Consider the following 13,893-nt stretch of genomic DNA (forward strand, 5'->3'; position numbering starts at 1 on the left):
CCAAACTATTGCAGAGTAAATGGATATAATGTCCAAAAGGCAAAGAAGGGCTTACAGCAAAATGTGTAAAGCCTGGCAGTCTGGTGGCAATCCCTGGTGTGAGAATAAACTCCAATCTATATATTACAATGAACCACAGCCACTGCAGACTTATATCGCACTCCATTTTTTTCCCAATAAGTCTGGTAAATGAAATAATGCCATTGTACCATCAAACCTAGTAATACCCAGTCACTATTTAGCAATACGTCACTCTGCATATTGATTCTTTTGGTTGAGGTCCAAGCAAAGATGCATCAGAAGCAGAAGGGGTTGAGTTTGCATCTTGAAGCCTTTCAAGCAAACAAAACAGTTTTTCAGGAATAGAATGACATTTCAACGATTGCTAATATAGCTGAAAGGTAGCTCACCCCTAAATATATGATAAAATGCTTGCCACTAATGCATGCAAAACTCTAAGGTATTACTGCCTAGACTTGACAAAGGCTACCTGTAAGGATTATGAGATGAATATATTCTTTAATTTTTTTTAAAGGTAATTGCTTCCATTGGGTCATGATGGGTATAGTTAAACCAGCATAGATTCAATGTGCCACCGCATCCAAAGCTCTTCCCAGTACACAGAAATTTAGAAGCAATTCTACTCCACCCTATGATATAACTCAGAAATAAATTTTCCTGCACTTCTTAGGAGGGAAGGAAATTTGAAGATCTATGTAAGCACAGACAAAGCTATACATATTTTCATACCTCCTCACCAGAAAAGCAGAAAAGAAAAAGCAAGAAAGGAAACACAGAAACATTTCTGCTTAGCGCTAATCTACACTTTACATGTATGTAAAAAGAGTATAAGCAGAGGTAATAGAGTTCTGCACTAAATTACTTCAGACAGTGGAAGAGAGGTAATATTTTTCAGTGCTCACCCATGTGAGAAGTTTAATGTGTGTACTAGACAACCACATCGAGAAGACAGCTGCACTGAATTTCCTCTATGGTGTATTAGAGTACTTACTACAAGTAAGACTTCTCTTTCTTTGACACAGAAAGAGCATTCAAAAATACAGCCCTTCTACCTGCAGTGTGAAAAGATACACTTTATTGTCTTGGCATTCAACTATTTTGCATGAATGGCTAAAACTGGGTATCCAGCCTCTGCTTGCCTCTTGCATTTCCAAATTGGTACCTTTTCCTTAGCCAGCACTCACAAGATAAGTGACCAGGAAGGGAACAGTAAGAGAGTGAATCATTACAATAGTGCTTTCCTTGTTTTTGTTCATGAGTATATACAAAAGGGATAACAGAATGTAGGAGTGACACATCATCACCCCCTATGGATGAGCGGTCTCTTACCTGGTTACCAGTTTGTCTAGATGCTGTATTAATTCTGGTGTGTGTAAAGTGAACGAAAAGTGAGACAGACATATAAAGGATTCCTACTCCAGAGAATTACATCCTCATTACACAGTAAGAAGACTGATAATAGAAATACTCGAGAAGGGTTACTTGTCTCCTGGGACTTACAGCCAGGATTTGCCCTTCTCTCCTCCCAGCTCCTTACAGAATTGCCATAAATGACAGAAGTTACTCTATGTGGAGCCAGGCCTCAGAGAAACACGCACGTTGCATATGTCAAGTATGATACCTGATGACAGTTTCCCAAATCCCAAAGTAAAGGGCTGAGAGAAGATACGTGTACGCCAGAGATTGTACAATATGATAACCAATAAGCCTCACTGTTAATTATCAGCTTTCAAATGCCAATCATCTTGCCCACTCCCCACCATCCCATCGTGCTACGCATACCCCAGATGCATATGGAGAATTCCAAATAGCTTCTGGTTCCTTTCCTAAAAGAGCATGCCTGAAAGAGCATGCATATGTACACAAACACACAGCAGTACTTGGTATCTGTACAGGTTTTTGGGGAGTCACCACCCAGGTGACCTTCCTTTCTACACAACTCAGAACCACTCCCCACTATCCATTTGCCCACAGGTTGCCCCCCTATACCTACATTTGTGGATTTACCTATTAGGGAAAACAGTTACTCCACAATCTGTGTTCCATGTGCATAGAGTATAGGATTCCAGTCTTGGCTTTATTCTTGAACAGCAACCCATGTTATATGGCAAACTGCTTTGGAAACTGAAGTTAGTTTCAAAGTAGTTTGCGATATGAGATGTAAGTTTGTTTTTCAAGGACCCCTTTGGTTTGCTCAAGCCCTTTGCACGATCCTAAACAGTTTGTTAGATCCTTGATCCCATGTTTCAAGGCCTACTTTTCCTAAAGGCCATTTTTCACCCTTTATTTTGTTCATAGCATTTTCCTTACTTTTAAGAGTGGCTTTAATTCTTGGGATGACGTGTTTGGTATGTTTTCTGCATTCTAGATAACTAGAGAATGCACCTTGCTTCTTGTATAAGAATGCCCAAACCCACTGACTTTAGAAGAACTACATATTCCATGGTAAAACCCCATACTAGATTAAACTAAATAATGTTATCCAATTGCTTTTATGTTCAGTACACAATATACACAATATAGGAACTCTGAACATGTACTGTTGAGTAGAGACTAAGCACAAAATGTCAGATTTTTATTGTCCAGTTTTTTCCAGACTACAATAGGTTGTCCAAGGCTGACATTTTTTAATTCAGGAAGTTAATCCTAGTTGTTAAATGTCAAACTAACTGCAGTCACTGCTGAATCCAGGCATCTACTTTTCTTTTTGGTATCTACAATGCTTATGCAAGCAGCTGTTTGATGAACCTCTATACTGTGAAACTTTCAGCTTCTCTGTCTTGTGAAGAATTTAATTTCTTGCCAATATCCACTAGGATCACAAATGAGAGACGGATATAAAATGAAAATCTCATCTTCATTATGGCCTCAACCTTTCAAAATACTACCATTTAACCTTCTTTCAAGCAAACTATTAATTGCAAGCATGCTGTTAAGAATTCTAGAACAATACAAAGGGTGACTAATAGTGACTGCATAATGACATTAAAGTTAATATACATCAATTAAATAAAAACACACCAACAAACTGATTCTAAACAAATACATAATTTTAAAACTATGAAGAGAGAGTATCTGGAATACACCCTTGTTTTCCCTTTTCATTTTGTGATTTTCATTCCCTTTTCATTCTGTGATTTTCATTCCCTTTTCATTCTGTGATTAGGGGAGGGATGGTGGCTTGGTGGTAGAGCATCTGCTTGGTAAGCAGAAGGTCCCAGGTTCAATCCCCGGCATCTCCATCTAAAAAGTGTCCAGGTAAATAAGTGTGAAAAACCTCAGCTTGAGACCCTGGAGAGCCGGTGCCAGTCTGAGTAGACAATAGTGACTTTGATGGACCAAGGGTCGGGTCTGATTCAGTATAAGGTGGCTTCATATGTTCAAATGTAACACCCAATAGACTTAGAAGTGTATAGCTTTGCTTAGAATGGCACTGCTAGTGCCCAATAGAAGAAGAAGAAGACTGTAAATTTATACTCTGCCCTTCTCTCTGCATCAGAGACTCAGAGCAGCTTACAATCTTCTATACCTTCTCCCCCCACAACAGACACCCTGTAAGGTGGGTGGGGCTGAGAGGGCTCTCACAGCAGCTGCCCTTTCAAGGACAACTCCTGCGATAGCTATGGCTAACCCAAGGCTATTCTAGCAGCTGTAAGTGAAGGAGTGGGGAATCAAACCTGGTTCTCCCAGATAAGAGTCTGCACACTTAACCACTACACCCAACTGGAATAATCAACAGTCATAGAAATTCTTTAAAGAAGTCGATGACGGAATTAGCCACCTATTACAACTGGTGTGATGACCTGAAACCAAAATTAACACAATATCATACATATTTTGATGTCAAAGGAATTGAGAAGAGATTGGAAAAGGTTTATTCAAGAAAGACAACAGTTTGCTCTGAAAAGACTTTTTTAAAAAACTCGCTAAAGAATAGATAATAATGGACAGTTGCTCCAAGGGATTTTTTGGGGGGTAGAAAGAGCCCAGCAGGGACTCATTTGCATAATAGGCCACACACCCTTTATGTCACCATTGTTTTGCAGAGGGCTTTATTTGTAGAACAAGCCCAGCAGGGACTAATTTGCATATTAGGCCACACCCCCTGATGCCAAATCAGCTGAAACTGTGTTCCTGTGCGTTCCTGCTCAAAAAAAGCCCTGGTTGCTCCTGAAAGTCTTTTTTGCAGACCAGGTTGAGACCTCCTCAGCTCAGTTTTTGGCTCAGATCCTTTGGGATAGTCTGAACACATTAATTTTCCCTATACCGAGACAATCTGATGCATTTAACTGGAAATGGCAGTGTCTTGAATTTTCTGCACCCAAAGAAGAAGCTCTTCAAGTACCCCTCCTGCCAGAGGACATCTATAAGGCTCCTTCTCTTGGCATTATTGAGCAAGAGATGTAAAACAATCCTCTTCAGAAGGACATTTGGCAACTGATGTTTAATACTGATCACAGTTTACTGCTGTCTTGAATGGGTATCTGTTGCTTTACTAATGGTGTACTTTGGTAATTTGGTTCACTGTTCTTTACTGTTGATATTTAACTTTTGCATAAGAAAAGCTGTTCTGAATAGAGACAAGACATAATTTTTACTTAACTAATTAAATATTTCTCTATAATTTCTGAGTAAGGTTCCTTGAAAAGGTTGAAGTCTATTTCATCAAGGAGAGATAGTGTTACATGCTAGAAGAGACAATACATTGTCTTCAGACTTATTTTCCCTTATCTTAAAACAGAATAAAAGATCTTGGAATGCTTGGTTAGTAGGTCTTTCTTCACCATGTAAACCTCAGGGCTAGATTAAGTATAGCAGATAAAATATAGGTGTGTCCCTAACACTGTTATATCCTATCTTTGCTTATCCACTCAAACCCATCTGTCTGCTCTATCCTAATCTCCCTGTCACTGCCATCACCAGCTCCATTCACCATTCTCTTTTTATAAAAGTTCTTGTCAGTGTAAAACAAATATGTTTCACATATAGGATGGCAACCAACTGTCTTGAGCTGTGATCCAGTAAGTCCCTGATTCCATTCTCAACCATCAACTCACTAGATGGCCGTAGGCAATCTGTGATTCTTCCATTGCTACATTAAATGCCTTGAACATGATTGAAAGAACCATGAAACTAATTTTGAGAGTCCAAAGGGGCTTTAGATGGTTTTCTTTAAACTGTAGCAGCTCCCATGATGCACAGAAGCTGCTTTTGAAACTGAAAGGTTTCAAAACATGTGGCAGAGGTCCAAAGCAAAAAAAAAAAAAAATTAAATGTTCTACTAAGCAACCTTATACAGCTCTTTACAACTTGGTCTATGGATCAACCAGGAAATAGTAAGACCATTTAGCAGGCATTGAAAAAGACAAGATTACCGCATGTTAATCAGACATTTCAATGTAATGATTTCACAATGTACAGTAAACCAAAACATTTGTTTAAAGTGAGAAAGAAGTTAGATAATAGCTATCATATAATGTAATGGGAACTGGAAAGATCTGTATTAATATCATTTTGATGAATCTTTGGCAAGACTGAATATTGCCAACAAACAAAAATGTGCAGTGGTGCTGAATCAGTACTTATAGAGAGAAACACTTCAAGGAACAGTGATAATTTAAGACTTCTAGTTAAAAGTGCATGGCACACTTTGCTTGATGAGGATGTCTCCTGGGTCTATCTGCAGAACTCTAAAGTCTCTACAGTCAATTGATTCTACAAGCTCTATGTGTGAAGCAGATAAAGCAATTTTGTCAGACATTCCTCCAATTGTGAGCAGGATGATGGCATCAGTTGTGGGTTTTGTTGTTTTTTTGAGAATCTAACACATACTTTGACATTACATTTTCTGCACATGTTTTTTGGTCACTGCATGACACAGAGTATTGGACTGGATGGACCACTGGTCTGACCCAACATGGCTTCTCTTACATTCTTACTTTTCTTTTTCAGGAAGAAGGAAGAAATTTCTGAAGGCACACATTTTACAGAGGTCTACAAATTCCTCTCAGACTTCTAGCTAATCCTTTGAACATAACTTAAAAAAAAAAAAAGAACATCATCATACCTAGTCACAGGCAGTGTGGTCCAGTAATCTGAGAGCTTGATTTCAGTCCAAGAGTCTCCCCTTGAAATCTCAGCTCAGTCAGTTTGCTTGATAACCGCAGAATCAATCAACCAGCATCTTTTCTCTAGCCTGGTGGGAAAGCCAACAGAAAGCATTAGGATTGTCTTGTTGGGTCTTACCATTTTGCCCAGCACCCTGTTACTAGCAGTAGCCACATACATAAGGGAAGCTCACAAAAATTGGGGCATTATGCTAATAAACATCCCTTGCTGTTTGCCCTCAGAATCTAATATTCAAAGGAATGCTACCTTTGTATACCAACCTACTAGCTCCCAGCTGCCATCCAAAACACCTTACAATCCATTGTCTATTGCCAAACCATAAGATAAAATGACATCTACTCCGTTCCTTTTGGCAGAAGAAAACATGAAGCCTGGCCAGATGATTCACCGAAATGTGATGGTTGAGTTTAGACATTTTTATTTGTTTTTGGCTGCAAAAATGTTGATTTCTAAAATGTTCTGAGTTCTTCTGCAGCCCTGTTGTTAGCAACTCACAGGGCAATCTTAAAAAACTAGCTGAACCAACACAGAAGCTGCTTAAAATAGGATATAAAGACAGCTATTCTGATCCAGAGCCAAAGCATCCTTTCTCTGAATCCAGTACAATTCTGAAACTTGATCCCCCCTATCTCATTCCAACACACATATACAATGTCATGAAGTATTAAAAAAACAAAATCTGTTTTCTTTTTGGAAATGTCATAGACTGCATCACCGTAATGTACCTACAAGCTTCAAACCCTCTGGGCCCTGGTTAAGTGTATCCATTCTCCCACTGGTGTTTGTGCCCTGCTACAGACTCCACAGTAATATGAAAAAGCAGAACATTATGTACCCTAATAATATAATAATATAATATTCCCCCTAAGTGGGGGAATGTATATTATAAATTAAGAAATATTTTCCTCATATAAAAGCAAACAATGTCGTGCAGAAGAAGAACACTGCCAAAAAGGATGGATTCATCACACTTCAATCTTCAATAATATGCTTCCAGGAAAGCCTTTTCTAAGGAAAATAAAGCACCAACAAATAATGTAATACACCTGATAGAGTAATAATCCTCATATGGCAAAATCTGATTTTCACACCTAGTAAGTGAAATAACCACTGTGACCCACTGTCAAGGTTAGAGCTTAAGGTGAGATGTTAATGGAAAGTTCAGGACTCCACAACACATAATGGCTCTTTGGGGAACACTTTTTAAATGCTCTTTTCATGTACAGTCCTCCCTCGGGAAGTCTGATCAGAGAGCGCAGTTTGTACAAACTGAAGTCACTGTCACATACCAGGCTTATGACCACACAGCAATCTTCTGATTGTTTGGGTTGAGGTATCTAGTTTACATTCCAGTGGACTAAAAGTGAGCATTGCTCATTGTTTGCTTCCGCCTAGGAGCTATTCCACATTCCTCCACTAGCCTCCTAGCATGACTCCAGCAGCACGCTAGTGTCAATCTTCCATGATTTTTTTTCTCAATGTGAAACTGACCATAAGAGAAAGGGAAAAATACAGAACATCCAAGGGAGCTCAAAACAGGGAACAAGTATTTCAGGCACATACACAACGAAAGCCTCTGATTCATTTTAAACAGCATAAATGAGGGGAAACCATTAGCAAAAGAGTGTGCTGTTGCCTTTCCAGCTGAATTCACTCTAGATCAACAAACAAGTCAGCTAGGTGCAGCCTGAACTGATGCAAACCATGTCAACCAACTGCAAACAACCTGGGATCTGAAAGCCACGCAGAATCTGCAATGAGAAGGAAGACCTCAGAAGGAGGACTGAAACCTGGAATCATAGTACAAACAAAAATTTGTTAAATCCAAAGCAGGTTTCATGATGGAAATTCCAGAAAAACTGCAATGCACTGACTAACTGAAGACACAAAATAACAAAAATTGGGCTAAACATCAGGAAGGAAGTAATACACATCCTCATAGTGTCCAAATTATTCAGTGGCAATCTCAATTCTCTGCTGCTCTTAAATATGGACTCTCATGCTTTTCACAGAAAAGAAAGCTCCAAAAGAAATTGTCTCCCTTCCCCCCCCCCACCACCAGGCACTCTTATTCACACAACAGTCAATTCATGGCACCCAGTCCACAAACAGGCAAGCTGCAGAAAGTTGACTACAGAACAAAGAATTCCAGATAACTCAGGCAATTGAGCTAAGCCAATGAAATCTTCCCAAGGGAATTTTATTTAGGTATCTTGGACAATGTGACTGACCAAGCCAAAAGCAGCTTACCATCCATGTAAATGCCAGGCATTTGACAGACTTCCTCACTTTGTGGTTCCAAATAGGCATAGGAGAAAAAAATGATCTCAAGCTGTTGGTGGGCTACCATCCATGGCTGATGGGCTGCTTTCAGTTTGGTGGGGTCTGTAACTACCAATGCATACGCCTGCAATGTCTTCTGACTCTAACAGTATCTTATGCCCCAGGCAGGAAAGAAAATTCCTGAACCCAATGAGCTATAATAAAATCATTATAAATCCATCTGGAAATCAGTTAGGTGTTTTGCTTTGGTATCTGTTCTAAGATAATTATTCTAGAATATTCTGCTCCTGATTGTTAAAGACCTTCCTCAGAACATCAACCTTAAGTTAAGGGCTGATTTATATTTCATGACTGAGATTTAAGAGGGAGCTGCAGGAAACTGCCTTGCTTGAGGTAAGATTGGTGGAGATTCCAGAAAGGGCCTTTTCAGCTGCTGCCCCTGGGTTATGGACCTCCACACACACACACCCAAGAAGAAGCTGCTGCCAGCTTTACAGGGCTTGGGGTGGATGAAGACATTCCTGTTCCAGTCCTGACTGACTGAAGGTGCCATGTATCCTTTTATTGTGTCCCATGGATGGTTTTATGCTAATGTTTTTATATTAAAATGTTTTGTTTTCATGATAGTTGTGAGCTGCCTTGCGGCCTGTTACAGGCAATGCTTTTAAGTCTCTTATTTGATGGGGAAGTTAGCCAAGAGACTTAGTAGAGCGAATTAGAAGTGAAGATCTTTGCTTTCAATAATACGGAGTTCAGGTTTTCAGCCAAGAATAGACCAAGCGATAGAGATTTGATAGTGTTTACTTAAGCTATGTATCAAGAGGATTTATACACACATATGTTGTACAAGCAAACAAGAGTCTAAGAAAAATAGAGGTTATCGATAGAGGAACTGAAGGGTTGTTGAAGCGGGTAATATTCACCTGATCCAGAAGAGGAAATGTCTGTCCAAAGGAAAAATACACGGAGAGGAACGCGAACGACCAGCATAATGTGCCTATAGACCCAATTACAGGAGTAACAGGTGGTACAGACTGTAAATAGCACCCTACAAAATGCACCCCAAGGTGGGTTTTTGACCCACACTTTATAAGGGTATGAGGATGGGGGTCGGTAGTTACCAAAGGGGCTTTGATGTTCCATTGATGGCTATCTAGAATCGCTATGTTGGGAAACTTCGCACATTTCACTAGGATGATAAGCTTGGAGGGACTGCATAATTTGTTACCGGGTTTTGTCTAACACTCAAAAAAGCGACCAAAGACTTTAAAGGTAGGATCCATCAAGTTATGCATTTGATTGGATTTAGCAAAGTTGAGGTGATAGACTAGAGGAAGAGACAATAGGCGAGTTCCAGAAGATCAGAGTGAGAGTAATACTTACCCGCAGTTCCCATGTCATTATGAATCCCGTTTAGGCGGGGACGATGGAGGGGGAAATGGGTGAGATTGTGCTGAGATACAGACTGCAGGCGCCAACCAAACCAAGCTCTCTACTGGGTCCACTCCACCTGCTTAGATGGAGTGTTGTCTTGGCCTGTATTTGGTCAGACTCCATTTTTTTACCAAGAATAGGAGACCCTTTCTCTTTATTTGCACTGGGGTATTCCGTTTATATCAGGCAGCACCTCTCAGTAACAACCCCCCCTTTGTGGTTGTGCTCATCTATGGATATGATGACTGCACATTCATGATGCCAGGTGGCACTGCCGTTGGGGAACTGCACTTTTCAGAGAAGAGGCACAGACAATAGAGAACAAGACAGCAAAGGTATCAGAAATGGGAGTGTCATCTAGAAAATGGGGCACCAGTTCTCTGAGAGTTCCTTTCTTCCTTAAGACCAAATCAAAAAATATCAAATCAAAATGGAGGGCTGTGGGACACTTTCTCTTCTGGATCTGCACTAATAAGAAGGTATATTCGAATAATAATGGCGAATCTGACTGCTTTTGCATAAGTACAATATGACAGGATGAGGCTATATACAAGAGATATAAGGGTGCTTACTAAATCAATCTACCAGAAGCATCAAAATCATTCATGTAAAATGTGCATACAATACATATATATGAAAGCTAAATACATGGCGAGTCTGGCAGGCAGTCTACCTTTGACCCAGGTTACAAAACAACACTCGTCTATCTAACATAGTTTTCTATCTATACCCGCGGTTCTTCTTTACACGCTTCTTTGTACCGGTCGGCACAGCAACATCTTTTCTTTTTTTATTATTATAATACATTGCCTTTGCACTGGGGTGAGAGGCTCAGTTCCTGGGATTTGGGAACGGTCGCTCCGGTGACTATTTGCTCTCTCTTTACAGAATATTAAGGCCTCACGGGGAGTGAGGACACAGATCCCTGGGCTCCAGAGAGGACGATCACAACCCTGCATAAAGGCACTCAAATGTTAGCTCATTTTCAGATGAAACACAGCTTTAAGGGAAATCTAGTTCGTATGGCTGCAGGGCTTATCAGCAAAGCTGGGCTGCACTCCTTCCCAAACAGCACGGAGTTTTGCTCAGCAACAATACGCAGACATGGGAGAAAACTCTGATAGGGTGAAAGACCCCTAATATGCTAAAATGGACTAGAGAATGATGGCTACATTGTTGAAAGGGCATAAGAAATTTACCCCTAGCTTATTCATTGAAAAACACAATTCCTAAACCCCAATTTTACAAGGTTCTCTAGATTCCCCCAACCTTCTTCTGGTGCTGGTGCAACATACCCATAACTGTTATGAACCAAAAGGCTGAGTCTCAGCAGTGCAAGTTCGCATACTTTCACTTTTCCCCTCCACTGATCGAGGCCCACATGGGTCTCAATTCAGCAGGGGCTTCCAAATCCCCAACAGACCAAATCCTAACCAGTAACAGGCCAGGGAAGGCTTCTCCTCCCCCCCTTTGCTCCCAGGGGACCCTGACATCAGGAGTCCCCTCCTTTCAAATTGTTAAAAGAAAAATGTGTCTTGTGCAGTCCCCTTTTCTTGACGTCATGAGGGGGTTGGAGGTTCCCTTGCATGGCTGAGCTTCCTGACCCTACTCCCACAATCCCTCAGCATTGGGGGGGGGGTTATCTCTTCGGCGCATGCTCAGTCTTTTACAGGGGTTGTACATATGTAAAACAGTTGTCTAAAGGCATTATGGGAAATACATTCCAGGCTCATTCTGGCTGCGATCCTTATTATCAGGTACTGTTACAATACATATATATTGAATATGCAAAGGTGTGCTGTTTCATTATTGACTGGCAGCAGCATTAGGCAGACTTACATTAACATGCCATTATGAAAGTAGGTCCCTGCAAGGTAGGCTCTGAGTGTCAGCGATGTTTCAGTATCTGGGGCCATAGCCTCCAGTGAGTCTATCCTGACCTGGGCTTGCCCAACAGGAAAGCAGGAATACCTGTTGAACCAGTGACCTTTTCTGTGTGTGGCCATGCATATGAGCAGTCTAAGTTTTCCACATAGACCACTTGAAGGTCAGAGATGATAGTCTCTATAATGTGAAGCCACTACAATACAGAAACTGCACTGGGTCTATTGCAATGACCCCAATTTTTGTCGATGACACAGTCTTCAGGTTGGGATCTCAACCACCCAATATAGTAAAGAAAAGACTCTGAACATAAAACAAAAGAAAAGGGGAGGAATGAAACTGGTGGGTTATTTCTCCCCACAGTATCAATTCCTTGTCTGCAGCAGTTCCAGGGGTGGGGAGTATGAGAAGCTTTCAATGTGTTTGATTTGCTTATGAACCCAGCAGACTACGGCAATCAATGCTACCACTACCACGATCTGAAAAATTAAAATTACAACAATGAGGTGCAGCATAACATTAAGAATGCCCCTGACCGTGGGGCTCCACCCAAGAAATACCTCCTACCAAGAATGTTTTGCATCAGAAATTATGTCGGAGGAGATTTTCGCTATTCGGGCTCCATTATGCAAAACATTGAGCGCGGCTTCTTCCCCCGCTTCTTTGACCTCTTGCAATGCTTGACTCAAGAGGGGATGAGTGAGCAGGCTGCGAATGAGTTCTAAACCAAGACCAAGGGAAACGGGAGAAATAGACTGATAAATGGGACAAAGACATTTTCTGTTTTGTCCATATTGAGGTGGAAAAATTAAAGTCGCAGCCGTGTATGGTGGAAATATTTCAAAAACATCGATTGATCTTGGGGAGCATGGGCTGCACATAAAGAGAATTTATAATAGCATAATTGCAACTCGTCCTCCGGCACATGCACGCTTGTCCCACATACACCAAAGCTCTGGGACTCATTCATGGAGTCATATTGGCATTGTCCTGAAACCTTTATTCCCAGGTTCAGGCAGGGATGGTGCTCCTCGAATGCATCATCTTCACATATAAATCCTAATTTTTTCTTATGTCTCCAGCCTTGGACATTAACAGTCTTCCAACCAGAAGGGGTATCTCTAGCCCATCTGTTTCTATCCTGGGCGTGGAGTACTGTATCTAAGTTCATTTGGAGACCAAGAAGGACAACCGGATATGCAATAAAAATGTCGCTGGCATCCACAAAGGTAAGCAACAGAGTCAGCTGCTGCAGAGCCCTATCAAAAACAGTTTTCTCTAAAGACCACCAGTTTTCTAATTGCATTTCTCTCTGGGTCATGTGCGCCTTTAGAAGTGTCGAATTTCTCGGGGGATGTGACCGTCCATGGTTTGCCTAATTACACCCATGGTGGTCACTGAGTCAAGGGCTTGCGCTTGGGTACAAGCGATTGCCCACGAGACATTTTCCTGGAGGGAAAGAAGGTTGTCCGCAAAGAGGTGAAAGTCTCCTCCTATTATTTGCTCCCAAGTAATTAACATTGAATGAATAGCATGTTGTACGCCAGCCAAAGAATGCATAGATTGTGTGATAGGCTCTCCTAGCTTGGATGTGTCTGAGGCAGATCGTGACAATGTATTAGGCAATACTTCCGGATTGGCTGCATCTAGGACTGCCATACCTACTCCAATGGGTGCTACCCAGTCTGCAAAACCCCGTTTTGACTTCTTGGTTTTTGTTTTTAGCTGTAACATATCCATTTTTCCACACCCATCTCACCAGACTTAATATAGGGAGCGCATTGCTTAAGATGGAGCGAGGTATCTAGTCCTTTTAGGTCAATTTTGACTTTGGCTGACTTTTGTGTTCTGATTAAGACAGTCTCTTGCCAATTACGTTTCAAAACATGGGATCCTATCACTGGATATTGGAGAGTACCAAGGGATCCTACTTCATCTATTAATGGATTAAAGGTTAAGGTTGCCAGGTCACTTAGTGCTAAGGAGTAGTTTCCCTCAACATGGATGGTATCAATAATGAGAGTGCCAAGCATAATAAACCTTAAATCTCTCGTCGTATTGCTGCATTTTGTGTTGTTTAAATTAACAATCCAATCAAGGGGGCTTTGCCTTGACATCGCTTTACTTTCCACGGCCCAATTT

The 13,893-nt window shown here is 41.0% G+C and overlaps 1 long non-coding RNA gene across 1 annotated transcript in view; it reads right to left on the minus strand.

Annotated features, from left to right (window-relative positions):
- Window positions 1-208: 208 nt before the first annotated feature.
- LOC132568532 (uncharacterized) overlaps window positions 209-13,893 on the minus strand; it is a 78,896-nt gene continuing 65,211 nt past the window's right edge. Inside the window, exons 2-3 of the long non-coding RNA XR_009555195.1 lie at window positions 6,089-6,210; window positions 209-332 (exon numbers count right to left, since the gene is read on the minus strand). This is a non-coding gene — a long non-coding RNA (uncharacterized LOC132568532). The remainder of the gene's footprint in view (window positions 333-6,088; window positions 6,211-13,893) is intronic.

This window comes from Heteronotia binoei, chromosome 3, assembly GCF_032191835.1.
Source record: "Heteronotia binoei isolate CCM8104 ecotype False Entrance Well chromosome 3, APGP_CSIRO_Hbin_v1, whole genome shotgun sequence".
Lineage (NCBI taxonomy): Eukaryota > Metazoa > Chordata > Lepidosauria > Squamata > Gekkonidae > Heteronotia > Heteronotia binoei.